Source organism: Geotrypetes seraphini, chromosome 2 (assembly GCF_902459505.1).
Source record: "Geotrypetes seraphini chromosome 2, aGeoSer1.1, whole genome shotgun sequence".
Lineage (NCBI taxonomy): Eukaryota > Metazoa > Chordata > Amphibia > Gymnophiona > Dermophiidae > Geotrypetes > Geotrypetes seraphini.
In genome coordinates, this window is record NC_047085.1 from 308,911,304 (window position 1) to 308,926,390 (window position 15,087).

Here is a 15,087-nt window from a genome sequence, read left to right on the forward strand (position 1 = left end):
TAAGTGGAGAGGTCCGGGAGGTGGGGGTGGGTCACCCAGATGAAAACCGCGAATAACTGAAGTTGCGAGTTCTGAACCCGCGAATATGGAAGGGGATGTGTATTGTAGCTGTGTTGATAAATGTTTATAAACAAAGCCCTGCCAGCTGAAGATCTTTTCCTCTAGTTCGGCAGCCAGAACAGAACTCTGATTTATAAAATGACAATTGTACAGAATATTGGGGGATTTTTACTTTAATAAAATAAAGTCAGTATAAAATTATTCAAGGCTTGTGCGGATGGGATCAGATGATTTGCAGGGACGCGTACCGAGCTCATGTTGACAGGGCATAGACGGGGACTGAGTTCGCAGGGATGGGGACCAAGTTTGCAGGGACCGAATTCACGGAGACAGGGCAGAAACGGGACAAATTTTTTCACGTGTCATTCTCTATCTGGTGTAAAAAAACAGCCTCTGCAACATTCTCCTGCTGGTGATTAGGGCAGCCAATCAGAAGCTTCCATTTTTCCCACACATCCTTAATTATACTTTAAAATATCAAGTAAAACTCTTGACTTTTTGCCTTGCTACTTTATGTTAATGAAATCACTATAGCTTAATGTATGATCACTTTCCCTCCTTCCACAAACTTACATTTACAATTTAATTTAGAATAACATTGATATCTAATTATTACTTGGTATTTTTTTTGTTTGTTTTTGCTTACTCATATGTTTTTGCTACAGTTTATAATTTATCTATTCTTCAAGAACAGTATTGTAGTCCTACTATTACTAGTAGGACCTTCAAAAATTTAACGAAACTCATTAATGTTCCTCTCCACGGAAATCTTTAGTAAAAGGCGAAAGATTTATTCGATTTGAAGAGAAACCAGAGATTATGACGTATGCTTTCGTATACTTCAAATGACACAAAAACCAGCTCTTAAAGCTGTTACAGGGAGTAACATATACTTGGATAGAAAATGTAATCATTTAATACAGCATCGAACAATAAAAACAGTAACATTGCCTACTTAAATGAAAATCTGAAAAGATTAGTTAAAATCACAAGAAGCATTCAGCAAAAATGCAGAACTATTTTGCACAGCATTATGGGTATGTAAATATACGCAGCTTTGCAATTAGATGACATCACTGGGTTATTCTGAGCTGTTGAGAACGGAGACAGCAACTAGTGAAATAATAGTATTATTCTGTTTTTACTATTTCTTACTTGGAAGCAGATCATCTGAAATTTACTCCTGCAGCTCTCATACCATATATCCACCTTGACTTTTAGTGTATAAATTTTTTTTGAGAAAGATGGTCATAGAGCATTCTCGGTTAGACGGTGTTGCTTTACAGCAGCCATTTTTAAAGGCAACACACATGCTCAGTAGTTGCATGTATCAAGCAGAAAGAAGGGGTTTTCTTAGTGCTGCACAGGGTCCTGAAGAAACCACACACCTGTGTTACCAGCAGGAAATTTGAAGGACGAAATCTGTTTAAATAGCAGGATTCAAGTTGTGGTTCTTTTCCTGTCTGATTAGTGTTCGATGATTTAGTAAAATGCACAATTGTGATACTTTTTTAAATCTGCATGTTATATGTGTAATTTATAAAAGACATTTTTCAATGCTTAATTGACCACAGACAGGAATAACAGATAAGGGGCTGCTAATTTAGGGAACAGAGTGACTATTAGGTCTAGGTTATTCCTCCAGAAATAAAGCATTTTAGTATTGGAGTAATACAAATATTAGAATATACTGCAGGCAGTTTTTCAAAATTCTGTGGGAAGAGCTTAGTTTCCTTAGCAGATTTTTTAGAATTCTGCAGCAGTTATGTGGCACATTTATATACATTTCAATTAATCCGAGTATTAAGTGGGGAATTCATGAAAGGGTATTAAAGCACATTAGCACACACAATTGTGTTACCATGTGCTAACCGCTAAAGACGTCCATTTGTGGGCATCTTTACCGATTAGCTTAGCCCTCTGTCATGAATTCCACCCTAAATCATGTTAATTTGAATTTTACAGTATAACATTTTATGGCTTTTTTTTGTGTGTGTCGGTTTGTTATGGTCCTTTTTTTACTGGAATTTGGGAGTAAGGGATCTTAGGGCCAGATTCAGTAAACTCACCAATCTGGGCCATCCATGGGTGATTTGTGGCCAGGTGACCGATTCACTAAAGAGTCCCAATGCAAATTATCTGATTGGATGTACGCCCCATGGATCGCTGCAGAGCGATAGCAATGATGCACAGACAATCCTGGTTGGCTTTAGATGCGATCCACGCATGCATTTGGTCTTTGAGGTCAAAACAAAGGAGTGTTGGCTGCAGTACTATGGAGCATCAATACTTTATAATGAGGGAAACTCTTTGAGACCTTTCGCTTTGCAGCCAGACTATGGAATAGAACACGTTTTAAACCCACGGGTTAAAACCAAGGGCTCGCAGGGAGATTTCAGAACGTCAGAGAGCAGGGTGATTACAGGGATTTCAGGGCGGCAGAGAGCAGGATTTTAGGGCGGCAGAGAGCGGGAAAGTCAGCAAGGACAGTTGCGACTGGTCCTCAGCAGTTGCTTCTTTTTGGATCAGCCAACCCAATCGGTGTTCCTTCTTCTGTTTAGTGAATCGCTGCCTTCCTACTTATGCATGCCATTTCCCCTCATTTGCATGGGCGGATCAGATCGGGTCAGAGATTGATCGGCCACAAGGTTAGTGAATTGGGTCATGGAAAAATTAGGAGGGGGAATGATTGCAAACTGGTCAGGACACGATCAGTGCATTTAGTGAATCTGGCACTTAGTTATTAGTGCTAGGAAGAGATAAGGTAACCATGAGGAGAAGGGAAGGGATCAAGTAAGAGAAAGTAAAAGGTGATCTTAGAGGGAAATGGAAAAAGGGTCCTAGGGAGTAGAACACTAAGGATAGACTGAGGTATGCAGGCAGGGAAGAAGACCGTCCTAGAGGATATCATGCAGAGGGAAAGAGCATACAAGCCAGGATTAGTGGAGGGAAGAAGTGATGATCCTCTGATTGCACACCTCCTGAGAATTATCTCCCTCTTCCCCCTCCCCAAACCCCTGCAGATAGGGTTATCATATGGCTCCAGAAAAAGGAGGATGGATTGAGATATCTGGGTTTTACTTCCATTGAATGCAACAGAAGTAAAACCAGGATGTCTCAATCCGTCCTCCTTTTTCTGGGGCCATATGGTAACCCTACCTGCAGACCCTTCAGTTACACTTTGCACCCTTTTCAACTTCTTTGATCACCCTCACTCCACACTCACCCAGCTTCCATGCCTATCCTATTACCATTGCTCAGCCACTACCACTCAATCAAACTCAGGATATTCATGGTCTGTCCATGCTGGTTCCAGTCATAAAATGGCTGCCGGGACCTCCTGCAGCAGTCTTAGCAGCCACTGCAATGGAGCAGTGGCATGAGGCAGGAATGAGTGGGGTTCTGCCCCTGAAGATACCACTAGACAAACCAGACTGCAGACTGTCCTAAGGTAGGCTTATGGAGGGCCTATGGGTTGGATGGGAAAGGAAAGTGATTGGGAGGGGGAAGGATTGAGTTTAGGTTTCAGCCAAAAATGCACAGGCATTTTCAGCTGAAAGCCGAACCCAGATTTTGGTCTTGTTTCAGTGCCGAATCCAAAACTGAAACTGAAATTCAGTTGACATTTATCAGCCACTTTTTCCCCATGATAAGGATTTTAAAGTCAGTGTGGACAATACACTGAAATCAGCTGTGTGGAGCAGTGGGCAAAACTTCAAAAAATCTGATTAATTTTTCATAAAGAATGAAACTGGGAATATTATCATAATGACCCATTGTATGATTATGCAGTGAATACTGGATGCAGGTCTGGTCATCACTTCTCAAACAGGATATAACAGAAATAGAGAACAGCACAAAGAGAACAAAAATAAATTAGATCTTCCTTGCTGAGTCTCAGTACCTTTCTGACTCCATGTGTGACTTTTTGTTAATTCCCTTATCTTTATCTAGTAGTGCCTGTTATTGTCTTATCTATTTTTCATTATATAACTGTTTATTCAAAAGACAAAATACACGCAAAAGAGCAGATATAGCATTTTCCAATATACAGCAAATATAAAACAACCAACAAATAGAACCACAGAAACAAGTGGAGTCCAGGCTTGTGTTCGTATAGCCCGGACCCAGCTATTCCTCACCCCTGGAAAAGCCCCACCCCTACCCCAACCCTGTCACCCTCTCACCAACTGCCCCCCCCCCAAATCTGCCCTCAACCCGCGGGCAATAAAGGAACCACTGGCTTCCTCAAGCTATTGAACACTTGGCTTTTGATCATGGGGGTAATGTATCAAAAAAAGAGGCCCAAACGGACAAGAAAAGCTTACTCCTGAAACAAGAAAACCGAGCTGACATAGATTCCCATATCATTAAAAGATGAAATTTATTGCACCAATATCAGATAGTGGTTGGGGAGTTCTGAAGCCAATGATTCAGGATGCAGTTCTTCCCCACAATATAGCCCTTACGGATAAGCAAACTATTGCCCACAGAAAGCCCGTTCAGATGGCCCTTAGCCAAAAAAAGAATCCCTTCCACCTGTGAGGGGAAGATATAGCCCACCAGGTTCTCCAAATAGCACCGGACCTCCAGCCAAAAGACGGCGATAGCTGCACACGACCAGAGACCATGTGCTAAGGAGTTGTCAACCCGGTGGCATTTCAGGCAATTAGGGGTAGGGGCACACCCAAAATGAAAGGCCTGTTTCTGGGAGATATAACCCCCGATAGAGAACCCAAAATTGACATTCCTGGAGCTCAACGCTCTGCACCACCCTGGGGATCTGTTGCACCAAAAGAGCCAAGGATGCCACCCACGGGCGGCAGCCCAGGTCCTGGGCCCACAAAGCCAAGAGCTGATGATAATCCTTCTTCGGCTGCAAGGCCACCAGCCGACAATGGTATTGAGAAACCGAAAGCCAGTCCCACTGAGCATCAAAAAAGAAATCCTGCAATGTAATAGCAAAGGACTGAGTCAAGTACTCCCTGGGTAAAGAAGCTATGTAATGGGAAAGTTGTCTATAAGCAAAATGATCCATCACACTCAGGGACCAGGATGCCTGGAGCCGAGAAAGAAACAAAACTGTCATCCGCCAGAAGGAACTACCCCAAATTACGGAGCCCCTTCCGCGCCCATCATTTAAAAACAACATTATCCTGTCCAGGACTAAAGGTCGCGTTATCCACTATAGGCAACAAAACCGAACTAGAATATGAGTGGCCCTAAAGCCATGAAAGACACCGCCAAGCCCAGCGAAGCAGTTGTCTTATCTGTTTATATATTCCACCTCTGCTTAAATCCTCTGCTATCAAGATGTTTTAATGTGCATTGTGTTGACATAGTAAGTATAACGTGACCATTAATTTTTCCTCAAAATGGGACATCTACTAATTTTTAGGTAATGGTATGTGTATTCAAAAAAACGCAGATTTCTTCATAGTTTTTATTTATTAATTAAAAGAATAGAAATGAACACGTGAAAAGAAATAATTTATGTGTTCTTATATTTTTCTGAAGAACAAATTTGCTTAAGTATATTTGGTGTTGATTTCAAATAAGAATGAAATTCTTGGCAGGATTTCTTTGGTAATTAACATTGCTTTAAGAAGTGCGACTTGCAACTGTATTTTTTCGCTCATCCACAACTTATTCATAAGAGAAAAGACCCTTTCTACGGGTGCATTAGTGCCGGGCAGACGTAAAATATATTCAGTAATTATACAAAAGTTTGTATGATTCAAATTATTGATGTGAAAGTGTTTGAACAATTTCACCCGACAGTGTTCCATTCTGTCCCTTTTTGCTGTGTAGTGTAGTTAGAAATAAATGAATACTCATCAAATACTTCTGTATCGGGGAGCCATTTGTTATCACCTGAGGACGCCGGAGGATTGTGTTTGCTGCCCCGACCAGCCCTCTGCAGCAGCAGTTTGTTTGGAGAAAAGCGGACAGGCAACCCTAAGGACGGACCCCTGACTAGAGAATGACACGGTGACGGTTTACCCGCGGCCACCGCATTTTAGCCGCGGGTCACCGCCGAAAACGGGGAAGAAAACTAGCAGTCGCTGCAGCGACGGGGACAAGGCCATTCACCGCCCGTGGGGCGGTGAATGGGTCTTGTCCCCGCAGTGAGGCATGAAGGATCGCGCGGTCCCCGCAGCTCACACCCGCCTGCCCAATCGATTCTAGTGTTTAGCCAGCTCTCTCCCTTCTCCTCACCTTAGTTTGTAGATTTTCTTTTTCGGCGACCCGCACGCTATCAGAGAGCCACGCACCCGCCACTGCTCAGTTTCGATCTTCTGCTCTGACGCAACCGGAAACAGGAAGTTGCAGCAGAGCAGAAGATTGAACACTGAGCAGCCGCGCGTGTGCGGCTCTTTGGGAAAGCGTGCAGGTCGCTGAAAAAGAAAGCCTGCAAATTAAGGTGAGGAGAAGGTTGAGAGCTGGCTAAACACTAGGATCAATTGGGCAGGCGGGTGGGGGCTGCGAGGACCGTGCGATCGCTAGTGTTCCCGGCTCAGACTGTAAGGAGGGAGTGAAAGGGAAAAGGATTCTGGGCCAAGGTGATGAAAACGGAAAGAAAAACCCACAGCAGGAAAGAAAGGGAAGGACAGGCAGGTGAGCCAGATGCTAGAAGCAGGGGGGGGGGAAGAAAGAGGGAAAAAAGCTAGATGGGGTTGAAAAGAAGAGACACACTGGTATGGAAGAGGAAGATAGGGGAAATCTGGACACAGGAAGGTAACAGAAAGAGGGGAAATTATGTGCATTGGGGCATAGGGACAGAGACAAAAAGGGGACATGCCATGTGGATGGAATATGGACACAGGGGGGGGCAATGGCAGATACATAGGGGAGATATTAGAAAAGTATATAAAATCGTACCCGTTTGAGGCTTTTATGTATGCAGCAGTGACGGTGACGGGGCGGTGAATGGGATGGCAGTGGCGGTGACGGGGCGGTGAAGAGGATGGTGAGACGGGGACGGGGCGGTGACGGGGATGGTGAGACGGGGACGGGGCGGTGACGGGGACCAATTTTTTCACCGTGTCATTCTCTACCCCTGACGTCACTGTGTCCGTCTTCTGTGCCTCGGATTTTTGCTTTAAATTGCTGCCTGTTGCCGCGGAGAGACCGGGAGCCATTTGTTATCATCTGAGGATGCCGGAGGATTGTGTTTGCTGCCCCGACCAGCCCTCTGCAGCAGCAGTTTGTTTGGAGAAAAGTGGACAGGCAACCCTGAGGATGGACCCCTGACGTCACTGGGTCCGTATTCTGTGCCTCGGATTTTTGCTTTAAATTGCTGCCTGCTGCCGCGGAGGCGGCCGCAGGGCGTGGCCGAAGGGGCATACCCTAAGGGGCAGGTCACGTCCCTTGGGAGCCCCTTGGAGTACCGTGGAGCTGTGGAGCAGGATACCAGGTCGTATAAGTTTAATTGATCATGGGGAAAAGGAAAGTTAAATCTAAAAGCTCGACACCTGTTGTTCTAGGTCCTATGGATAGACACTTGACTTTTTCCCTAGACTCTCCAGCACAAAATGTATCTGATTTGAATTCTCCCATATCCGGAGCATCGATGAGTCCTCTACAAAGGACAACCCCCCTTCATCCAATATCCGGTGTAAGTGGGAATATAACTCCCACTACTTCCACAGGTCCTGTGATATCATCCACTTCAACAAGTAAATTGATTTTCACTGATATACCTAAACCACTTGAGTTTACTAGTGTAGTGGATGAACAACCACTAGCAGTGGAAAAACAGGATATCACCTTAAAGGATCTATGGTTAGGTATTTCTAGAGTTGAGGGGTTTCTCAGAGAATCAATGAAACAAACATCTGATTACTCACAGTCTGTGGTTCAAAAGTTTGTGAATGTGGATGCAAATTTAAATTGTCTGGAAACTAGATTAGGTGTGATTGAAACTCAAAGTAACACATTACAAGCTGTTTCACTATCTGCTGTAAAAGATTCTATGTCATTGCATTTAAAAATGGAAATGTTAGAAAATATGCATCGGGGAAAGAATCTCCGCTTGGTTAATTTCCCAGTGACTCATTTGTTATTACCAGAAATATTATTAAGAAAATATTTTAAGGAAATACTGGGATTACCCAATGCGGATAGTTTTCCAATAAATAATTGTTATCACATTCCCCAGAAAAAAAAGGAAACTGTACAGGATGTGGACCATCTGGTAACAGATGATGTTAATTTGACAGAGTTTTTAGAAGATTCTCAAGATGTTATTCAGACTCGGTCCACCATGATTCTAACATGTATGAGTGAGACAGATAAAATGTTGTTAATGAAACTTTACTTTAAAAATAGACTGACCAAGTTTTGTGGAGATTTGGTTAGTATGTTTCCTGATGTCTAAAGAGCTACTCAGTTTAGAAGAAAAGAATTTCTGAAATTGAAAACTAGAGTATTGGCACTTGAAGCATCATTCTATTTGAAGTTTCCTTGTAAATGTTTGGTTAAGATACAAGATACTGAATTTGTCTTTGGGGATCCCATTCAATTGCAACAATTTTTGTTAGCTCATGAACAGAAGTGAGATTTCTTTTCTTTTTCATTCTTTGATGAGAAATTAGGTTAGGAATGTCCATGTCCTAATATAGTAGGGAATGATTTGGGTTCATTGGAATTCAATCCATTTCTTTGTTTTCCTTTAAATTTATTTGGTAAATAAGCAATGTGTTTCCCCTTTTAGTGGGCTTGTAAAGGATTTTTTTTTGTATTGTATGTTGTATTGGAAATTTATTTGGAAACCTTTTTTTCCTTGATATCTTTATGATATTGTAAATGTATTAAATTCAAATTAAAAAAAAAATACTTCTGTATCTTGGTAACAATTAATAAATCCATTTTCAATCAATACATCCATTACACTTTGAACTTCTTCCCATGTAGGTATTTTGGTTCAATTCGCCCATTCAAATATTTCTCACTCTTCACAAAGCCAAGTCCACTGCTCCAAATATTCTTTGCTTATTTTATAGTTCAGCAGCTGTAGTTTTCATATATTATTTGTCAATATCACTGCAGCTATTTTCTTGCAATTTTGTCATTAAATTATGAATGGAGTGGGGAAGAAACAGAGTACTTTGTTTCAAGGCCAAATTGTCTTTAAGTTGATTTATTTCCTTCATGGCTTCAATTGCAGAAATACTCTGACCCTCGATCTTTAACACAGCTTGATGGAACGTTGCTGACTGTGCATGCATTAAAAAAAAGCCATAATTCAGAGTTAGGGTTTTCAAAAAAGGTTCTCAATATGTTTTGGACATTTATTGATACTCGAAAAGTGGTTTTTTAATGACTTATACAGTTTCAAAACTCTTTCAATAGCTGGCATAAGTGCAAGCCAACTGGGGGATCCTTTTATCAAGCTGCGGTAGGGGTTTAATGAGCGTAATACCGCACGTTAAACCGCCTGCCGTGCTAGCCGCTAATGCCTGCATTGAGCAAGCGTTAGTTTTTTAGCCAGCTACGGGGGTTAGTGTGTGATGAAATGTCCGATGCGCTAACCCCGCTAGCGCGGCTTGATAAAAAGACCCCCTGGTTTTATTATACCAAAGCAAGTTCTGATACTCTGTGTCAACTTCATTATAAAATTCTTTCAGAGCTTCCATGTGAACAGTATAGATATAAAATGTAATATATTGTCACAATAACGCATTCAAAGTCTACAGATAGACAATCTGTGGCAGTTTTAATCGCGTTGTGAATTATGTGAGCTCCACATCTGATTCCTATCAATGTTCTTCTGAGAGATAAATTTAGTTTTGCATAAACATTGTTGACGCCTCGTCTTTTCAAGCCACCAAAATTCAAGTTAGTATTATCTCAACAAAATGCTACGATTTTTTAAGTCAAATTATTTTCTGTCAATACTTTCATTAGATAATTGACAATAACGTCTGATGTTTCGCCGGGTTGGTCTTGAAATTCTAAAAGTTTGACTTGTATACCTTCCTATCTTAAAAAGAAGTGAACTAAAACAGGGAATATTTTCTTGGACCCATGGTTTGAAGCATCAGTTAATATAGTAACACAGTTGCATTCACTGAGGCAATCTTTTAATTCACCTATTACTATTGGCGCTAACACATTTACAACAATAGCTTCTGATTTCATATGAGCACATCTAAATTTCTGTTCAAACATGTTTGAATTAACTTAGAAGCACAGTTGTTTGAGTGAAAACTGTGGTTCTTATGCACCGTATGACAAGCCCAGGCACCTTCTGTTGCAGCAACTTCCAGATCTTTTGAAGTTGGTGAATCCCTTTTCTTAAAAAAATTAAGCATTGAAGAACTCGAAGCAGCAGCAATATCGGAATTTTTATGTTTTTCTGATCTTAAATGTTGCTCAATATCGCTGGCATCTCCATGGGCTACGCTAAATTCTGTATGACACTTTTCACATCTGATGTCTTATTGCTTTATAAACTGGTACTTAGTTTGTAGGTTAACATTAAAAGTGCACTTGCGTTTAGGCATTGTTAAAATTAAGGATTCACGTACAAGAAATTTAAATTGACTACAATAACACACATTGATAAAAAAAACAATAATCAATCGTCAAGAAAAATTTGCAAGCTGTCTAAGCGTATTCGTAATTAAGGAGCGAGTGAGCCAGCAAGCTTCTGACCAACTTGCATGTGTGTGAGACATATTGTGCATGCCATCATCGCTGCGCTACTAGGTGCTACCGTCTGATTTTCTGATTTTTCGTGCCTTTTTAAAAAATTGTTACAATGGGTTGCTCTCTTTCTGAAAACGGGACATTTTGGCGTCCCAAAGCTGTGCTTGGGGATAACGGATAGGCTACCTAAAAATGGGATGATCCCATTCAAAACAGGACGTATTGGGGAGGGGGGGGCGTGACTTGGTGGTGAAGCAGAATGGACGCTTGAATTAACAGCTCTCTCCCTTCTCTGTTATTTTCTCTTAACAAGATAGTTGTGTATAAAATAAGGGCATTTTAGGAGTACTCATTAAACATATACACTGTGAGTATAATTTATGAGTTTAAAAATGGCAACAGGAAAGCAGAGTAAATTGGAGGCAGCTTTTGCAGCCAAGAGGCCCAAACCTGATCCACCGACGCCACTGAAAGTGCTACAGGAACATGATTTTTCAGAAATCCTGAATCTTCTTATGTCTGAACAGCAAGTAATTAAAACATTGATACATGAAAGCACGTCTAAAATCTCTGCGCTACAAGTGGAGGTTGCAAGCTTATCACAGCAAATGGTTACCCCTTTCTACCCCTTTCTCAATTGAAAACACTACAATTGAACTAGTAACATCACTTAAGATCTTAGGAGTAACAATTGATGCAAAATTGTCTTATCATGAGCACATCAATAATATTGTTAAAAGTTGTTTTTATCGTTTACGCTTAATACGCTCAATGTCTAGAGTCAAAATCCTTGAATATTTTAGTTCATTCTCTCATTATTTCTAGATTAGATTACTGTAACTCATTGTTATTAAATATTACATGCAAGGAACAAAGACGACTACAAATAATACAAAACATTGCTATTAAATTAATTCACCACGGAAAGAAATACGATCACGTAACGCCTTATCTTATAGACTCACATTGGCTACCTATCAATCAAAGAATAACTTATAAAATAGCCTTACTTGTATTTAAAACAATTACTTCCAATGAACCACAATTTATTAATCGTCTTCTAATTCCACTTACTTCAAATCGTTCTCTTCGGTCTAATACTCAAGAATTATTAATGGTCCCATCTTTAAAAATAATAGGGACCAGACGCCATGATATCTTCTCAGTTAAGGCTCCACTTATATGGAATACCCTTCCTTTGTACATTAGAAACATTAAAGATCTTAACCTAGAGCGCTAAATGCTCCGATGCTGATCCAAGATGGCCGATGGTCCCGGACGCTGAGTAGCACGCCGGAGAAGTCTAATTTGAAAATTTTCTTTTTGGAGCGATTACCTACTTGAGATGCCGAAGAGGAGAGGCCGCAGCGCCGCTGGAGCCTCGCGGCGTTCAGCGGTCCCCTCTTTCGGCAATATTGAAGAGCTCCTGCGTCGGATGCAGGATATCCCGGCAGCGTCGGCACCCCCCCCGCTGGAGACGCCTCAGAGAGGCGGAAATGAGGTGATCTCCTTGGGGCTAGAGACTACGCTCAGCCCCGACGCTAGGGCACCTCCCCCACCTCCTCAGGTTACCAGCTCCCCACGAGTGGAGGAGCTCCCGGAAGGAAGTAAGCACCTACCCTCGGAGGCCAGGAAAAACAGAGAGGGGAGCGTGGAGATGGACTCCCTGAGTTTCCAGGTGAGTCCAAGAAGTACAGAGGATTTGGAAACATCAGGGATCATTTCAGCCCAGCAGAAGGATTGCCAGAATCAACTGATAACCGGTGAGACTATTCAAATTCCCAATCTTTCATATGTTATTGAAAAACCCAGAGAAGTAACACTGGACTCAATCTGGGATTTAGTTGCTGACCTAGCCAAGTCTGTTAAGCCCCAGCTTTTGCAGCTGGAAAATAAAATTACTCTTCAAGAAAATTATATAAAAAATATAAAAGTTGAAATTGATGAATCCAAGAACTCAATTCTGAATATACAACAGGAGTTAAAAGCATCAAAACAGCTTAATGAAGCAATGGTAAAAGATAACACAAGTTTGCGCAGAAAATTGGAAAATTTGGAGAATTTTTCTCGTAATAATAATCTCCGCTTGATTAATTTTCCTAAGATAGCCTCTGTGACACCTAGAGATATGATGAAACGTTATATGGTAGAGATTTTGGGTATTCCAGAGGATACATTACCACCACTTACTCAAGTATATTACTTACCAATGAAAACTACTAAATTACCACTTAAACAACAGGAGGATAATCAACCACTTAATGTTTCAACAATCTTGGAACTTTCGGACAGAGAGCTAGCATCTCCGGCAACATTGCTTCTTACGGTGGCTCTTGCACCAGATAAAAACTGGTTGCTTAGAATGTACTTTAGGAATAAAATGAAAGAATTTCTTGGACATAAAATATTAATGTTCCCAGATTTGGCACGGGAAACCCAGAGAAGAAGGCGAGAGTTTCTTTTGATGAAGCCAGGTGTTATATCTCTTGGAGGAACCTTTTTCCTACGACACCCTTGCAAATGTGTAATACAGTACCATATGAAGAAATATGTATTCTTTGAGCCATTCCAGTTGACAGCTTTTCTGGCAGGAACTCGACTGGATGAAGGGAAATCAAGCGAGGTCCAATTGAATAAATGATATCCTTCCTCAGCTAAGGGACTTTGTTTTCCTAATACTTGATTTGATATTTGTCAGCATCTGTTAATATGTCCGCCTCATCCATCTTGGATCTAATTTAGAGGACTTGAGCTGAATTTAAGCTAAACATTTATTTTTATTTAGTTGATTATTATGTATTTTGACTATGAGTATTATTTTTCTGCTTTTCTTCAACTTTCTGTACAAGTGGATACTTGATTTATAAAATGTAAAATTTGATAAATATAAAATAAAAAAAAAAAAGATCTTAACCTATTCAAAACCAACTTAAAAACATTCCTCTTTAAAGCTTCATTTAGCCTCTAAAATTTTTCCTTTTTCAAGATCATTTACAACTTCAGTATTTTAAACCCAACCCTAGTGTTTTACCCCTCCCCTACCTACGTTCTCTTTTCTTCTTTTAAGATATAAAATATTGTAACTTTTTCCCTTACGTTTTTACCAAAGTATTCCAGTTTTGTCCTTAATGTCTGTATTGTCAGTTTAATATTCCCCTGTTTACTTATTTAATGTAGTAATGTTAATCTAGATTTAATGTTTTATCCAAATCATATATTTATGTAATTCGCTTAGAAATATTAAGCGAACCATCAAATTTAAATAAAACTTGAAACTTGAAACTTGTTACATGTAAGAATAAGACTGAGCATCTAGAGCAGGATGTATCTGCTATTGAGGATGGATTACAGTGCTGCCAAGCTGACTGCAAAATAAGTGCACAGATGAGGAAAGATCTGGAGGAGGCTAGTAATATAAGCTGCCGTAATAATGTGTGGATACTGGGCCTCCCAGAAAGAGCAGAAGGCTCTAATGCTATAGAATTTCTGGAGGAGTTTATATCCCGCTTATTAAAACTGCATTTCAAATTTCCTCTAGAACTAGAAAGGGCTCATAGAATACAAAGCAGAGCTGTGAATCAAGAGTCTGGGCCTTGCCCGTTAATATTCAAAGTCCTAAGATTCCAGCAGGGCCTTGAGATCTTAACTGCTGCTAAGAAACAGAAGAATCTTAAATGGCAAGGAACCAAGATCTTGGTGGTTCCGGACTTTGCAAAACATACAGCTTGGGTGAGAAAGCAGTTTCTGGCAATGCCTCCTCAGCTCAAGCAACTAGGAGAACAATATGGACTATTTTATACGGCTGTTATGTGTGTTGCCTTTCAAAATAGAACAACGAACTTTACAGATCCCACAGCACTGCAAGATTATCTAAACAACCATTCTGGCAATATGACTGTGAACTGTTAGGAAACTGGATGTTATTTGATATTCATTTATTGTTAGTTGGAGGAGGGGGAGACCAATTCTGTCCTAATGCTCACCAGATGAGAATGGGGAGGGGGAGGTTATAGGGGAAGGGAGGGAAGTGATGAAAGGGTGTTATGGGATATGTGTGTCTGGCAGGGATTTGAATGTATGAAAGTTAAGATGAAAGTTTTCATTATTCTGAAATCTTATGCCACTTAAAATATTTTCCTTAAATGTTAATAGCTTCAACCACCCTGTCAAGAGAAAAAAACTCTAATGTTTAAAAAAACTCAAAAGGCAAATGTATTTTTTTTTTGGCAAGAAACACATTTGAATAATGCACATTCTTGTACAATCTCTCTGGAGGCTGAACACTAGGGTTCTTGAATCTTCTCCAGCCTTGGCTGTAGGGCTCATCAACAAATCTTGTCTCCTCCCCTTAAGGATACCTCTCTGGGCACTTCC

At 40.7% G+C, this 15,087-nt stretch overlaps 1 non-coding gene across 1 annotated transcript; it reads right to left on the bottom strand.

Annotated features, from left to right (window-relative positions):
- Positions 1–760: 760 nt before the first annotated feature.
- Positions 761–879, bottom strand: LOC117356128. Its single transcript, XR_004538564.1, has one exon. It is a non-coding gene; the product is annotated as a U5 spliceosomal RNA (small nuclear RNA).
- Positions 880–15,087: the final 14,208 nt, after the last annotated feature.